This window comes from Pongo abelii, chromosome 2 (assembly GCF_028885655.2).
Source record: "Pongo abelii isolate AG06213 chromosome 2, NHGRI_mPonAbe1-v2.0_pri, whole genome shotgun sequence".
Taxonomy (NCBI): domain Eukaryota; kingdom Metazoa; phylum Chordata; class Mammalia; order Primates; family Hominidae; genus Pongo; species Pongo abelii.
This window is the reverse complement of record NC_085928.1, coordinates 190,582,594-190,597,835: the sequence shown is the minus strand read 5'-3', so window position 1 is coordinate 190,597,835 and position 15,242 is coordinate 190,582,594. Positions and strand designations below refer to the sequence as shown.

The 15,242-nt window shown below is 38.5% G+C and overlaps 1 long non-coding RNA gene and 1 other non-coding gene across 2 annotated transcripts in view; one reads left to right on the top strand and one right to left on the bottom strand.

Moving 5' to 3' along the window:
• Positions 1-15,242, top strand: part of LOC129058740 (uncharacterized) — a 22,603-nt gene extending 7,361 nt beyond the window's left edge. The window contains exons 2-3 of the long non-coding RNA XR_008524074.2: positions 1,732-2,001; positions 10,737-15,242. This is a non-coding gene — a long non-coding RNA (uncharacterized LOC129058740). The remainder of the gene's footprint in view (positions 1-1,731; positions 2,002-10,736) is intronic.
• LOC112132818 (U6 spliceosomal RNA) lies at positions 14,076-14,182 on the bottom strand. Its single transcript, XR_002914538.1, has one exon. It is a non-coding gene; the product is annotated as a U6 spliceosomal RNA (small nuclear RNA).

The following is a 15,242-nucleotide window of genomic DNA, read 5'->3' as shown; positions in this document are numbered from 1 at the left end:
CTATAATCCATCTTCAGTGTATGTGGTGTTCCTGGAGATGTGCAACTTTTAACCAGTTGTAGTGACCATCTGCAGTGCTAGTCTCAGCTAGCATTTCTTTCATGTTTGTCTTTGTTTACAAAAAGGATGAGGAAATAGAATGAAGATATTTCAGATTAAATCTATCATGATTGTTAGAAGAAAGTCAAAAGATGTATGTAATACTGATATGGAATAGGTTAAGGTGTTTATCATCAGGTTCTTGGTCATGACTGCTCATAAAGACACACACACATACACACACACACCTCTTAGATTCTTAGATTCTTGTTTTGTAGCAATTTCTCAGACTGCTATATCAGAGAACATGTCAGGATTATCATCAAAAGAATTGAAAGTTTAATGCTAAATAAATAGTATTCTTTGTCAATACATTCTGGATTGCTTCGATTTTTTAAATGCAATTTAGACATTCCTTTAAAATGAAAGCAATTGGTCGTCTTCTAATTATTAAACACATTCTTTTTTGTTTTATTGATGGCAGCACTAAAGGAGAATTTCGGGGAGTAGAAATATATTAGTGGCTTAGTATATTGCCCTTCTTAATGGAATTCATTGGAAGATCCAGTATATCAGGGAAATGATTTAACTTTGATCTAGGCCACATTAGACATAGCCTTTGATTATCTGTAGACATAATGGTCAAATTGCCAAATGCATTAATTTATTCATTTAATAAATATTTGAGGCTTAGGCTGTATTTTGGAAGTTAGGAATATAATAGTGAAAAAAATACACCAACCTCCCTGCCTCTATGGAGTTTATATTCTGGAGGGAGACATATGATGAGTAACAAATATAATAAATAAGTAAATGATATAGTGTATGTATTAGAAGGTGATAGATCCTATAGAGAAAGAAGTAAGTCAGGGTAAGGGGCATTAGAAGTACAGGGGGATGGGTGTGGTAGTTTTTATTATTATTTATTTATTTATTTAATTTTTTTTTTTTTTTGAGACGGAGTCTTGCTCCAGGCTGGAGTGCAGTGGGTCAATCTCGGCTCACTGCAAGCTCCACCTCCTGGGTTCACACCATTCTCCTGCCTCAGCCTCCCGAGTAGCTGGGACTACAGGCTCCCCGCCACCACACCCAGCTAATTTTTTGTATTTTTAGTAGAGACGGGGTTTCACCGTGTTAGCCAGGATGGTCTCGATCTCCTGACCTCATGATCCGCCCTCCTTGGCCTCCCAAAGTGCTGGGATTACAGGTGTGAGCCGCCGCGCCTGGCCTGAGTGTGGTAATTTTAAATAGTTACAGCAGATCTCATTAAGAAGGTGCCATTTGAGCAAAGATTTGAAGTAGATGAGGAGTTAGTCATTCAACCTGTTTGAGGGAAAAGAGTTCCAGGCAGAGGGAACAACCAATGCAAGGGTCCTGAGACAGGAAGGTATTTGAAGTATTTGAGAAATAGCAAGGAAGACGGTGTGGCAGGAACAGAGTGAGCATGGAGGATGGAGGTATGGGGCTTTGTAGGCCATTGCAAGAACTTGGCTTTTACTGTTAGTGGTTGGGAGTAGCTTCAGGGTTTTAAGGAGGAGGGCGCATTATGACTTTCATTATAAAAGTATCACTTTGGCTGTTATCTAGGTAGGAATTGATTAAATACCTATTGCTCATAATAAAAGGGAGAAAGTTTTGTCTTATTTCTTTGCAAACGTAATTTCATTTTAAAATTTACCTATCATTGCATAGAATAAGAATATGAAGTTTCAACAGCTGCAAGAAGATTAAGAGTGGAGGGCCGGGCGCTGTGGCTCACACCTGTAATCCCAGCGCTTTGGGAGGCTGAAGCAGGCATATCACCTGAGGTCAGGAGTTTGAGACCAGACTGACCAACATGAAGAAACCCCATCTCTACTAAAAATATAAAATTGGCCGGGCATGGTGGTGCATGCCTGTAATCCCAGCCACTCGGGAGGCTGAGGCAGGAGAATCGCTTGAACCCAGGAGGCAGAGATTGCGGTAAGTCGAGATCACGCTGTTGCACTCCAGCCCGGGCAACCAGAGTGAGACTCTGTCTCAAAAAAAAAAAAAAAAAGAAAGAATGTGAGCAATTATGAAATAGGGAGTTATTACAGTGGAAAGAGCTTAGCCCAGAAGTCCCAGCTGTATTTTGAGTAAATAATCTAATCTTCCATGACTCTCTTGCCACCTTTAAAACTAAGGGATTGGATGAGATGAACTTTGAGATCTAACCCTTAACATTCATTGTTCTATGATGAAAACAGTTCAGGTGCTAAAACTGCATGTCTCTCTTTAAGTCAGTGTGCTGCTTTTTCTATGAAATCAGTATGAAGTTATTTTCCTATTGTATTGCAGTACTGGTAAGTGTGGCTTCCTACTGTGGCTGGTCTCTTCAAATGAATGAGATTCTTTACAGTTCCTTTAGTTGTAGTTAGAAAAGGGACCAGCCACAGAAGTCACAGGGAGAGATGGGCTGATCACTGTTTGGAAGTCTCAATGTGGCAGTTCCATGAGGTAGATTGAGTTCTGGACACTGATCCTTAGATTTTCAAGTGCAGAAATTCAAGTAAGGCTCGACATACTGATACACACTAACCAAATTAAACACTTATTTAGAAATCACGTTGACAATGTATTAAGGGTGAACTATAAATGTTTTGTGAATCAGAAACTCTTATTAAGTATCAATATATTCTCCTGTGGAAAGCCATCTTCAGTCAGAAGCTTGTTTGTGAGCCCAAAATAAGAACAAAAGCAGCCTGTTGGGTATTTTTAATGACTAATTTCATCAAACTATGTATTCTTATGCTTTCATTTCCTCTACATGTGTATTTCTTCTAAGACAATAAAAAACTCTGCTTACCTGTCATCCTTTTCTTTCTCCCTTTAATCTCTCTTTCTTTATACACACACACACATACACACATAATATATAAAATATACATGTATGTATATGTAAATATGTAACTGATTAATAGCAAATATATTGAGAATATGGCTGCTGCTATGTGTGTGTATATTTGAAAACTGCTTTCAATTTTGTTTTAACTTTCTTAAAATGGAAGCCCAATATATAAAATAGACAGGAAGATACTGAGAACTCAACCAAGTAATATATTTTCCTTTTTGTCTCCAGCCCCCTATCCCTCACACACAGCAAATGATGGCTGGAGAGGTTACCTTTGAGTCAGCAATCCCCAGCCTTTTTGGCACCAGGGACCGATTTCATGGAAGACAATTTTTCCATGGACTGGGGCAGTGGGGATGGTTTTGGGATGATTCAAGTGCATTACATTTATTGTGCTCTTTTTTCTATTACTGTTACATTGTAACATACAATGACATAATTATACAACTCACCATAATGTGGAATCAGTAGGAGCCCTGAGCTTATTTTCCTGCAGCTAGATGGTCCCTTCTGGGGATGATGGGAGACAGTGACAGATTATCAGGCATTAGATTCTCATAAGGAGCGTGCACCCTAGATCCCTTGCACGTGCAGTTCACAGTAGGGTATTCACTCCTATAAGAATCTAATGCCGGCCGGATTCGTAAGCAGGGGTACCTGCGGGCCTCCCCAGGCAACTGTGTCCTCTGTAGCCCGGCCGGCCTTGGCACCACGTGCTGTGGGGGTCCTAGGCCCTCTGCTGCAGGGCCGGGGCGGTGGCGAGGCCGAGGGGTGGGAAGTCACTGCCCTGCCTGGCAGTGTGAACGTGCAAGTCGATCCCCTAACCCAGAAAGCCCCAGGCACGGTCTATACAGGCGGCCCTGCTCCTGTTTTATTTTTTAGGGACAGGGTCTCGCTCTGCCACCTGGGCTGGAGTGCAGTGGTGTGATCACGGCTCACTGCAGCCTCGACCTCCCGGGCTGAAACGATCCTCCCCCCTCAGCCTCCTGAGTAACTGGGACTACAGGCACACCTGGCTGATTTTACATTTTTTTTGTATTTTTTTTTGGTAGAGATGGGAGGGGGGTCTCGCTGTGTTGGCCAGGCTGGTCTCGAACTCCTGGCCTCAAGCGATTGTCCTATATCAGCCTCCTGAAGTGCTGGGATGATAGGCATGAGCCACTGCACCTGGCCTCTTTTGAATGGGCCTCCTTGTGTTTCTGTTTCAATGCCTGGTGCTACTTTTTTGGGAGCCCCAAGGCTGTACTGTTTGACTCCTTTTTTTCCCTCTTTCTTTTTAACCTAAATTGAAGCTGCCACTGAAGAGCCCTGCCATGGAAGACATGCCGTTGGTGATATCAAAACAGAAGACAGAGGTGGTGTGCGGGGTCCCCACCCAGGTGGTGTGCACGGCCTTGAGCAGTCACATTCTGGTGGTGGTGACCCAGTGGGGAAAATGGGTATCTGTGACTAGGGATAGTCTCTTTGTGGTAGTCCATGCTTATGGGACAAATATCTGCATATTTCTTGCATTATGGTTCTTCAGGGAAACAGAACCAATAAGATGGGTATATGTATATTTAGAAGGAAATTTATTTTAAGGAATTGGCTCATGTGATTTAGGAGGCTGACAAATCAAAACATACAGGGTAGGTTGGCAAGCTGGAGACTGAGGAAAAGCTAATGCTGCAGTTTAAGTCTGAAGGCTATCTGCTGGTGCATGGCCCTCTTTCTTGGTGGAGGTCAATCTTTTGTTCTATTCAGGTCTTCAGATAGCTGGATGAGGCCTTACCCAGATGACGAAGGGCAATGTGCTTTACTCAAAGTTCATCAATTTAAATGTTAATCTCACCCCCCAAACACCCTCACAGAAACATTTAGAATAATGTGTGACTACATATCTGGGCACCGTGGCCCAGCCAAGTGGACATATAATTAACCATTGCAATTATGTCCTACTTCAATGCCATATTTTAAGACAATGAAGCCTATTTAAAGCCTTACAACCCCATGATGGTGAAGCAGCTGGAGATCACATGATTTGAGGAACAGCTGAAGTAACTAGGAATGTATAGAAATTCTGCCTCATTTAATCTACTGGGTTTCACACTTATACACAGCCAATATCTGAGTTGCATCATCATTTCTTACTTATATCAGAGTTATAATATGAATGGTAGAGATTTCATAGTCTTTTGGTCTAAAGTTGCTTTAAGTTCATTTAAAGGCCTTTATCAACAAAATTTCTAAGCTTATAATGCTTTTTTATTTTGCCACTTTCAAGTTCTAGAACTTAAAGATATTCCTTATCCTCCATGGTGGTTTCTGAAAAATAATTTATGTGTTGAGCACTAAGTAAAAAATTTGGGGTCATGCGATGACTGATTTTGCATGGGTCATTGACTCCAGGTGACTTCCTTTTCTGAGCTATCGAAGATCATTCCTAATTGTGGCAGCCTAGATTTTTGCTGTTACCCATTTCATGTCTATTTCTGTGGCCACATTTCACCTCTAACAAACAAAAGAAACACCATTATGTTAGCAAAGTTGTTTGGCTATGTTTTTATTATTTTTTTCCTGAGACTTTTTATTAGCCAATAATCCAGAATTTATTGTATCCATTTTCATTGGCATCCTAGTGACTAGCATCAATATGAGAATTGTAACTCAGAAATTCACATAACGTTTATTTGACTATCTCCGTGTTTCAAATAGCTGTAGGTGTTGGGAATTCAGTAATGAACAAATCATAGAAAAATCCCAGTTGAAAAAAGATAGTGTGAGTGGTTATTGCTGGTGTTTTGCTTTCATCCTGAGGAATGTTCCTTAATTCTAAACCTATGGAGTTGGATATGAAAGGAAAAGTATACTGTTTTTTAAAGCTTCCATCAGCTCCACAGAATAAAATAACTAGTACCCTTTTATAATTTAAAGATTTAGGGAAGAAAAAAATTCACAATAAAATAGTATAATTTCACAATAATAAATATCACCTTGACTATATCTGTATAATTAAAATATTTCTAAGCCATTGCTATTACCTTTTATTTTAGGTTGAATTAAAGATAATTCATTTTCTAAATTGCATAACAAAATAGTCTCTGTAGGACCCTTGGAGCTAGTGTTGTGCAAACTGTATCAGTGAAATTTCTGTACCATTTACTAGGATATTTGTTTTACAGAATAGTCTTGGTTTACATAAACTCTTTTCCCAGTGTTCATGGAAGCAAGAGAGTTGAACTGGGAGACAGATTTTCTTGTGATAGATTCTATTCAAAATGATTAAACAAAAATATGTTTGATGTAGATAATACTAAGTGGATTGACAGCGTATCACTGCTGAGATTTTTCTGGGAAGTCTGTCTTTTACAAAACTGTTTGTCTTTTTCAAACATTGATGCCTTATCTGTTCTGAGAACTCATATGTGATATGAATTGTCCATTTAGGTTGTATGCAACTTTCAGTTTTCCTAAAACTGTATCATAGGTGTTCGTTTCAGTTTCTCTAAGATCCATGCAAGACCCATGTTCACTTGGGGCATATGACACACTTCCTCTCTAAGGCTAGCCCTACCATGTCACATCTTAGGTCTTGGAGGGAGGGATGAAAATTCTTTTAGATTTTCCTCACTTTAGCATCCATTTACTGTTTTCCACACACTATGTTTTATTTTCCCGAAGACCGTGAAGTGATCAAATACCAGCTCCCTAAGGAACTCTTTTCAGTTTAATTAGAAAAGAACAGTATTTAGTTCCTTTTTTTTTCCTCTGGAAGTCATTTCTAGCTCCTGTACCCATCTTCTTCCTCTGTTCCAGTAAGTTATCTTTTGTCCTGTATTGTCAATCAGTCTTCCAGCCCTATCTTACCACGTCACATACCTGGATTAAAGTCATTGCAGTAGCAATAAAATTTGACAAATCTGGTTTGCAGATGCATGGCAACTGGGGATAAGGTATGGCAGCATGACTTAGGAATTATTGATTTTTTTTTTCCTGGTCTGCATGATTAAATGGTGATCCTTTTCTCAGTTGGGCACTTACCATAGAAGGGTAACTATTGTTTTAGGGACTGTCAATAATAGTATACATGAAGAAAATCAAAAGCCTTGACTCCTGATTGCAACTATGACTGAGTAACTGGTACAAGACTAACCCTTCCGCCATCAACAAATCCCCTGCCACAGAAAGGAAACAAAATTATATGAAACAACTGCTTTCAGATATCGGACAACAGGTCATGAAGGGTTTCACCGTCTGAGAGAAAAAAAAATAAACTACATAACTGTTATTGTTGTCGAGTTTTCTGGTTAGAGGCACTTATTGGGCAAAGGTGCAGAGAGGTGAAACCCAGACAGAGCATGGCAGCCTTGCTGAGATGATGAGACAGATATTAGAGTTTGAAGAGGCACAAACAGCTGAAATTTATGGGTAGAAGACCGAAGAGGAGAGAGCTAAGCAGGGAAAGAACTCCAGAAATCTGCATAGGTTCTTTTTGAGTATTTGCTTACTGATCTGCACAAATATAGGGTGAGACTCCACAAGACCAAAGAACAATGACCAGGGAAAGAGCAACTACTGGGAAGCTATAACCTGAACAAGTATCAGAATTTCACAGGGCTGAACAACTAGGGTGGAAAGACCCTGTGGAACACTCAGGCAATTCATTAGAGATCCCCAAAAGGCCATACCCCTTTTTGGTTTTAGTCCTAAGAAGAAGGGCTAAAACTAGCCTTACAGTAAAATCTCTTCTAGACCATTCTTAACAAGGTTGAAAAGGAAGGTTCAAAATAGACAATGCAATTCAACATATCCAATATATATATAGATATCAAAAGTTACTAGACATGCAAAAAAAACCATGAGAATGTGATCCATAACCGGGTTTAAAAAATCCGTTAATAGAAACAGTTCTAGAAACAGGCAAAATTAATGGACTTGGACTTTTAAAGAGCTATTATAATATGTATAAAAATTGAGGCTGGGTGCAGTGGCTCCCACTTGTAATTCCAGCACTTTGGGAGGCCAAGGTTGGCGGATCTTGAAGTCAAGAGATTGAGACCATCCTGGCCAACATGGTGAAACCCCTTCTCTACTAAAAATACAAAAATTTAGCTGGGTGTGGTGGTGTGCACCTTTCGTCCCAGCTACTCAGGAGGCTGAGGCAGGAGAATCGCTTGAACCTGGGAGATGGAGGGTGCAGTGAGCTGAGATCACGCCACTGCACTCCAGCCTGGGCAACAGAGCAAGAATCCGTCTTTAAAAAAAAAAAAAAAAAAGTAGGAATGGAGGTGGAAGAAAGGAAAAATAACTTAGGCATTGTTTTTTTCTCTTGGTTTCTGCCTTGGAATAAATTCTGGTGCAAGTACAAGGAAGGAAGACAGTAGAGGTAAATTCCTTCTCCCCGTCTTCCTCTGATGGGTCTAGTCTCTGTGTCTTACACTTTCTCTCTGGAGCTCTAGTAGGCTTGCCAAGGTTTACCATGCTGTGGCAACTTGAAAGAAATGAATCAGAAAATGCATAAGGGATGCTTTAGAACAATGAATACCTGCTGACAACCCTGGGACACTGGAAAAAAAGCCGTGAATGTTTCCCTGTGGCCACAAGAAAGAAAGGGCACAGAACATAGGTGAGAAAGGGGAACTCAACAGACTTAGAGGAGACCTATTTGTTTCCTCAGCCAGGATGAGGAAACCCCTAGGGAAGACGTGGGAAGATCAGAAGAAAATGCTGCCACATCTCAGTAGATTATCAACACAGTGGGGAGACATGATCTCCAAAGATACCAGCTCCTAAGAATGAGACCAGTTAAAATTCAAAGTACACAACCTCTATCAGGATGGCATGGTGGCATTTAGTTAAGACTCCCAGCTCAGCAACAACTAGGGAAGAGGAAGAGGGCAAAAAGAAGGCAATCTTAAATAGTGCTAAGTGCACTATTTATTTTTTTACATCTCATTTTGTTTCATTTTGGTACATCTCAGTTTGTTTCTTGTTAAACAGGCTAAAATAAAAAGATATCCTGCTCCCCAATTGCTTTTCTAAACATGTAGCTTTAGGTTCATTACTGAGTAAGTTTAGAAATGTACTTATTTCTGTAGAGAAATATGAAACCAGCCAACAAATTCGTGTGAAGCTAATGCACTTTGTGTAGGTAAGCAATTTAGAAAGTAATATGTAGGTATCTTATTGAAAGGAAACGTAAAAAAAAAAAGCATCATAGCTAAAAAGAAATGATCTTCTCTATCATTTTAAAGATGTGATGATTAAATACTTGTGTACTTCACTTTGTCTTATCTGCACATACACAGCTGCAATAAAAATCTCCATCTACCGTATCAGTGTGATCTGAGAGAACGGAATACTATGTCTACTTGGTTAAAGCTTTTCTTCTCTAAACATCAGGATGATTTAAGGAAAATACACATCTAAGCTCAGTTCTAATAGTTCCTTGCCACTCACTTGGAAAAATTCACTGTGGGTTGCAAGTTCATGTAGTAGTATACCTGGTTAAAATACAGCAGCTCTACCGTTGTTACCTCATCATACTATAATTTCTTTGGGACATGAAATTACATTTATACAAGATTTTATTATAAAATGCTATCTAATTTAGGGACACTTAAATTTTGTTGGTTTTTTTTTTTTTTTTTTGACAGAGTCTTGCTCTGTTGCCCAGGCTTGAGTGCGGTGGCACGATCTTGGCTCACTGCAACCTCCACCTCCTGAGTTCAAGCAATTCTCCTGCCTCACCCTCCTGAGTAGCTGGGACTACAGGCCTGCGCCACCACACCTGGCTAACTTTTAATATTTTTAGTAGAGATGGGGTTTCACCATACAGTCCAGGCTGGTCTCGAACTCCTGACCTCGTGATCCACCCACCTTTGCCTCCCAAAGTATTGGGATTACAGGCGTGAGCCACAGTGCTTGGCCATGGATTTCATTGGTTCTTAATGCCTAAAATAACTTGTACATTTCTAGGTTTAAATTTCTGTGACTATGTGATCTTTAGTTTTCATAACCTTTTGTCTTGGGAAAGAAAGTACACTTCCTTTTCAGAGTAATATAGCCCAAAGTGTCATTTTATAACTAACATCAAATTGACTCATTAATTCATCCTCCTATGCCAATAGAAGGAGTTTGGGAAGAAAATATGACTAACAACAAAAATAGAAATGGCTTTCTTTTTTCAGGGATTAGCAGCCTAAACAGAATGCTTATGTTGTGGTAAGTGCTTATAAAATCAAGAAAGGCAATAGAAATATTTAATAACACAACAAATCAAATTATTGCATATGGCAAGTTTTATATACATATATCTATATATAAATGTATAAATATAAATATTTGTTTCATGTCTTTATTGGCATAAAATGTGGAAATTAGAAGGTAGAAGTTGTCACCATATTTTTAAATGCTACTTAGCCTAAACTGGTAGGTTCATATATTCCTGAACATCATGATAATTGAGAGCTAAGAAGAGAATCAGATTCCAAATACAGTACTGTAGGCTTTAGTGGTTATTTGTTGTTTTTTGGTTGCCTAGCATCTATTTTTCCTAGTTTTGGTAACAGTACCCAAGGGGTCACCCTTCCTCCACTCTCTGTCATTGGGCTGTGTTTGTCCTGTAGCATTGAGTCTAAAGATAGGCATGTGACTCAGGACAGACCAATCATTTTGCTTAATACTTATGATTAAATTGATTGTCTTAGGAATGGGCAGGTGACTTGATTTAGGACAACAGTAGTCAAGCCCAGGAACTCTGATTAAAGTGTTGAAAGCACCTTTTTAAATTTTATTAGTTAAATTAAATTAAATTATTATTTAGTATTTTTTTCTGAATATCAAGCTGAAATTACTATCAGATATCTTGCCACCACATGGAGGCTTTGAGTGAAGTCTGCATGGAGGAGAACAGAGCTGAGAGATGGAAAGACACTGAATCCCAGTGACATCCTTTGAGATGTTGGATCAAGCTGAGCTGGGCGTGAAGATAGAGCTACTCCTATACTTTTAAGATACGTAAGTTAATGAATTTCCTTGTTTGCTTGGATTAGCTTGATTATATTTTCTGTTACCTGCAGCAAGAGTCCTACTACCTTGAGTATTTCCCACTTGCTCTCCAGATTCACTCTCTATTTTTTTTTTTCCAACCTTCTCTGTGCCTGGGGACTTACCTATAAGGATTGTATCAAACAACACATTTGCCCTCTGGCTTCTGATTGTGTTCAGCCAGTGGCAATCTCCCTAGAGAGGGAGGTCAGAACATATATACTCTAGGGAGTCTCCCTGCTAGATCACAATAGGTTGAATGGTTCCTATTTTAAAGGCTATTGATCCTGTCAAGTTCCCTTTCCTCTCCAGGTTTTAGTAGCCATCTTCTCCCTGTACACATCAGATCCAGGAGAGTTATACCTTCTCACAATTGCAAGCTCTGGAATAAAACATTATCCCTAACTGGTTTCCCTTAGCCCTTCCCGTATTTCTGTAAATAGCGCCTCTATTAAATTCTTCTCAATTATACAGTTTGAGTGAGCCATCTCCTTCTGCCAGGAGCCAGAGTGATACATACTCCTTTCATTTTGGTATTCAAAATAAGTGGAAAATGTAGTAATTTTAAAAGACAAAATCAGATTAGCCATTTGAACAATTTGTTGCTTGATAGTGAATGCCCAATTTAGTATCATGATAAGATTTTAGAATTTTTGCAATACATGGAATTTTAGGAAGTCTGTGGTGAAGGGAACTGAAGGCTGTTGGCATCTACATGAGTGGGGACTTACTCTAAGATTTTGGATTATTTTCTAGTCTACCACTCACAGAAACTACCTTTTAGTGCAACCACGGTGGAACCCTGCCATAGTATCTCTAGGTAAGCGTCACTATGCTCTTATAAATTTATATTTTCACTTCTCCAGGTCTTAAAAAGAGGGCTGCTTGAATTTTTTGTGAATAAATGAATAAAGGAAATAATTTTAAGATGCACACTGAAATCTACACTCAGTGAATTTACATCTCATGATTTATAAGAACAAACTTTCCATAGGTCTTTATATAGTTCAGAAGGACACAGCAACAAGTATGCCAATTTCAAATTTATTCACTGAAGCAAGTTCTGAAGAAGTCAACTAGGTATCATGTAATTACTCTGTATATTTTAGGTATTAAGATTAATTTAAGATGATTTATCACTCTACCTTTTTACCATGTTAGGCTTTTCTTCAATTAGTCTGATTTCATGAGCCCTGATGAGCTTTTTTAGCGATACAATATTTAAAAGATTAACTACATTGAACATATGTAATGGATTAACAGCAGAGTCTATTCAATATTAGCTTGAGGCTGTGGAGTATATTCAATCGTCAACATGAAGCAAAATGTTATTTTTGCTTTGAATGGAGAATACTAAATCAGTCAAGACACTTTCTCATCTCATCTGCCTTTCCCTGGCTCTTCACTTATAGTAGTATTTTATATTGGACAACAGTTCAAACTAGTAATAAATATATGATTGCCATATTCTTCTGAACCACAATATCTACTAATGTTGCTAATCAAACAAAATATTTGGATTGCCCCAACCTAAGAAAAAAAATTTAAGCCATAAAGTTGCTAGGTGTGTCCTGTCATATGTGTAGCATACTTCCTTTCAATCCGTTTCAACAGCAAGCTTAAAAAATATGTGCCAGTCTTCAGGGAAATATAATAGATAAAATAGCTAAGAATATACATGTTATAATTAACATTACATAAGAGTTCTGTAATAGGAATTAGGGATTCAGTTTATGAAAGTCAAAAGGTGGTGATAAGTAGCATATTTTCACCTTCCAAATAAAGGAAAAGCTCAAACTTGATGAACATGGTAGGTTTTTTTTCTTCTCAGTCATGAGTCAGTGAGTAGATAGATAGATAGATAATTCCTATAATGTAGAATTCTGCCGGGCACCTTTGTTGATTCAAAAGTACAAAGAAATATGATTCCCGCTCTTAAGGAAGTATAATCTAATCTAAGAGAAATGAACTATTAACACAAGCCCTCTAGTAATCCAGCCCTCTGAAATGTTATGGCTTCTTATACTGCCTTGTGTTAATAGTTCACTTCTCTTAAATTAGATTACACTTGTTGAACCAATATTGACACATTATTATTAGCAAAAGTCTGTGGTTTGCATTAGGATTCACTTTTACAAAGTCTTGAGTTTTGAGAAACGTATAATATCATGTGTTCACCATTACAGTATCATACAAAATAGTTTCATCACCCCCCAAATCTCCTATGTTCCACCATCCCTCCATTCCTTCCCTAAGCCTGGAAACCACTAATCTTTTTCCTGTCCTCATAGTTTTACCTTTTCCAGGATATCATATAGTTGGAATCAAATAGTGTGTACCTTTTTTAGACTGCCTTCTTTCACTTAGCAATATACAGTTAAGTTTCCCCCATGTCTTTTGTGACTTGATAGCTCATTTATTTTTTTAAAAATCGCTGAATAATAGTATATTGTATGATGTACCACAGTATGTTTATCCATTCACTTATTGAAGGATATCTTGGTTGCTTCCAGAAACCACAGTGCTGAGTGATTAATGCTGTAAGAAAGATATGCAGAGTGTTAAAATGAAGAATGAATTTGGCATTTAGAGGAGGTGACACAAGCTGAGTCTTGAGGGATTAGTAGGAATAGAAAGGTATCCTGGGGCAGGGGTCAGGGGAACAGGGAACTACAGGTAGAGGAGAAAGAATACAGAGATGTGAGACAGCATGGCACATGTAAGGCACTGCAGAAACCCAATATGGCTGTGTCATCATGCAGGCTGGGGGCTGGGCTAGAGGAAGCGTAAGAGACTATCCTAGAAGGACTTTGTGTACCAAAGAGTTTAGATTTATTCTGGATAAATGGAGAGCTGTGCAAGGATTTTAAAGGGAAGAGTGATTTAAAAAAATAATAACATGGCTAATAGAAAGTGTTAAATTACATATGTGTTCACATTATATTTCTATTGGCCAGTTTCTATTTGGATATCCTGTCAACAGTTTGAAAATTCCATGTCTAAAATGAAATGTATCATTTTGCTCTCAAAACCAATTCTTCTCTTTTCTATTTCTGCTGGTGGTGTCATAACCCATCTTCCCATTCCCTCATTACCCTAAAATCTGGCTCTACTAAAACATACCAATAGCTTCCTAATGAATATGGAACACTTCATGAATTTGCATGTCGTCCTTGCACAGAGACCATGCTAATCTCTTCTGTATCATTCAAATTTTAGTATATGTGCTGATGAAGCAAGCACCTGATGTTTTTGTGATCCTCATTTTCATTGGTCTTTTTTTCCTACTGCTTCATGCAACTGAATCTCTACTTTCTTGATTATCTTCCTCCTTTGACTTCTGTAACTCTGAGCTACTACAGTTCCTATCCAATTTCTCTGATTACCTTATCCCTCCCTCTTTCTTTCACTGGCTTTTCTTCTTCATACCTTAAAGATCTAGCCACATGCTCTGCTTTGTCTCCCTTCCCTCCTCTTCAGATATCTCATCTATTATAATGACATAACCATTACATAAATGAAAATGATCACATTACCATCTCCAGCCTCAACCCTTCTTTTTAGCTACAGTATTACATCTGCAGTTTTCTGCCAGATGTTTCTATTTGGACATCCTGTCATCAGTTTGAAAATTCTATATCTAAAATGAAATGCATCATCTTGCTCTCAAAACCAGTTTTTTTCTTTTCTGTCTCTGCTGGTGGTATCATGATTCTCTTTATCACCCAGCTTGAAATCTCTGATTTAAGTTGAACTCTTTCCTTTCTCCCTAGCCTCTCCCATTCCTCCAGTCATGAAAACCTGAAGACTGTTCCCTCCTAATGTCCCTTGTATCCATTCCCTTTCTCTGGTCCCATGGATAGGTATCCTCACATGCTACACAGTCATCTGCTGCTTTCTGAACCCAGAGTATCTGGGAGTATGACATGGATATGAAACACCAAGGTATGGGGTGGGGAGTGAGAATGGCAGTTCTTTAGATAAATGCTCCTAAGTGATTTATTCACAGTACATTTTGAAGTTGCTGACAGAACACGAATGAAACTAGTGATTAAAAAAAGAGCTGTTCTTATATAGTCATGGTCAGAGATGACATTCTTTATTTGGAGGTAAAGAGTTAAATGTAGACATACAGGCAGGAAAAAAAACCAGCATGAAAGCACAGTATGTACATTAGAAGAGTTGAAGAGAAATGAGCCTTATCATGCAAACCACATTGACTTTGAAACATATTGCAGTCATAATGTTCTGAAATTCTTATTGTAGGATACATATTGAGATTGTCAGAAAGGCTGTGTGAACA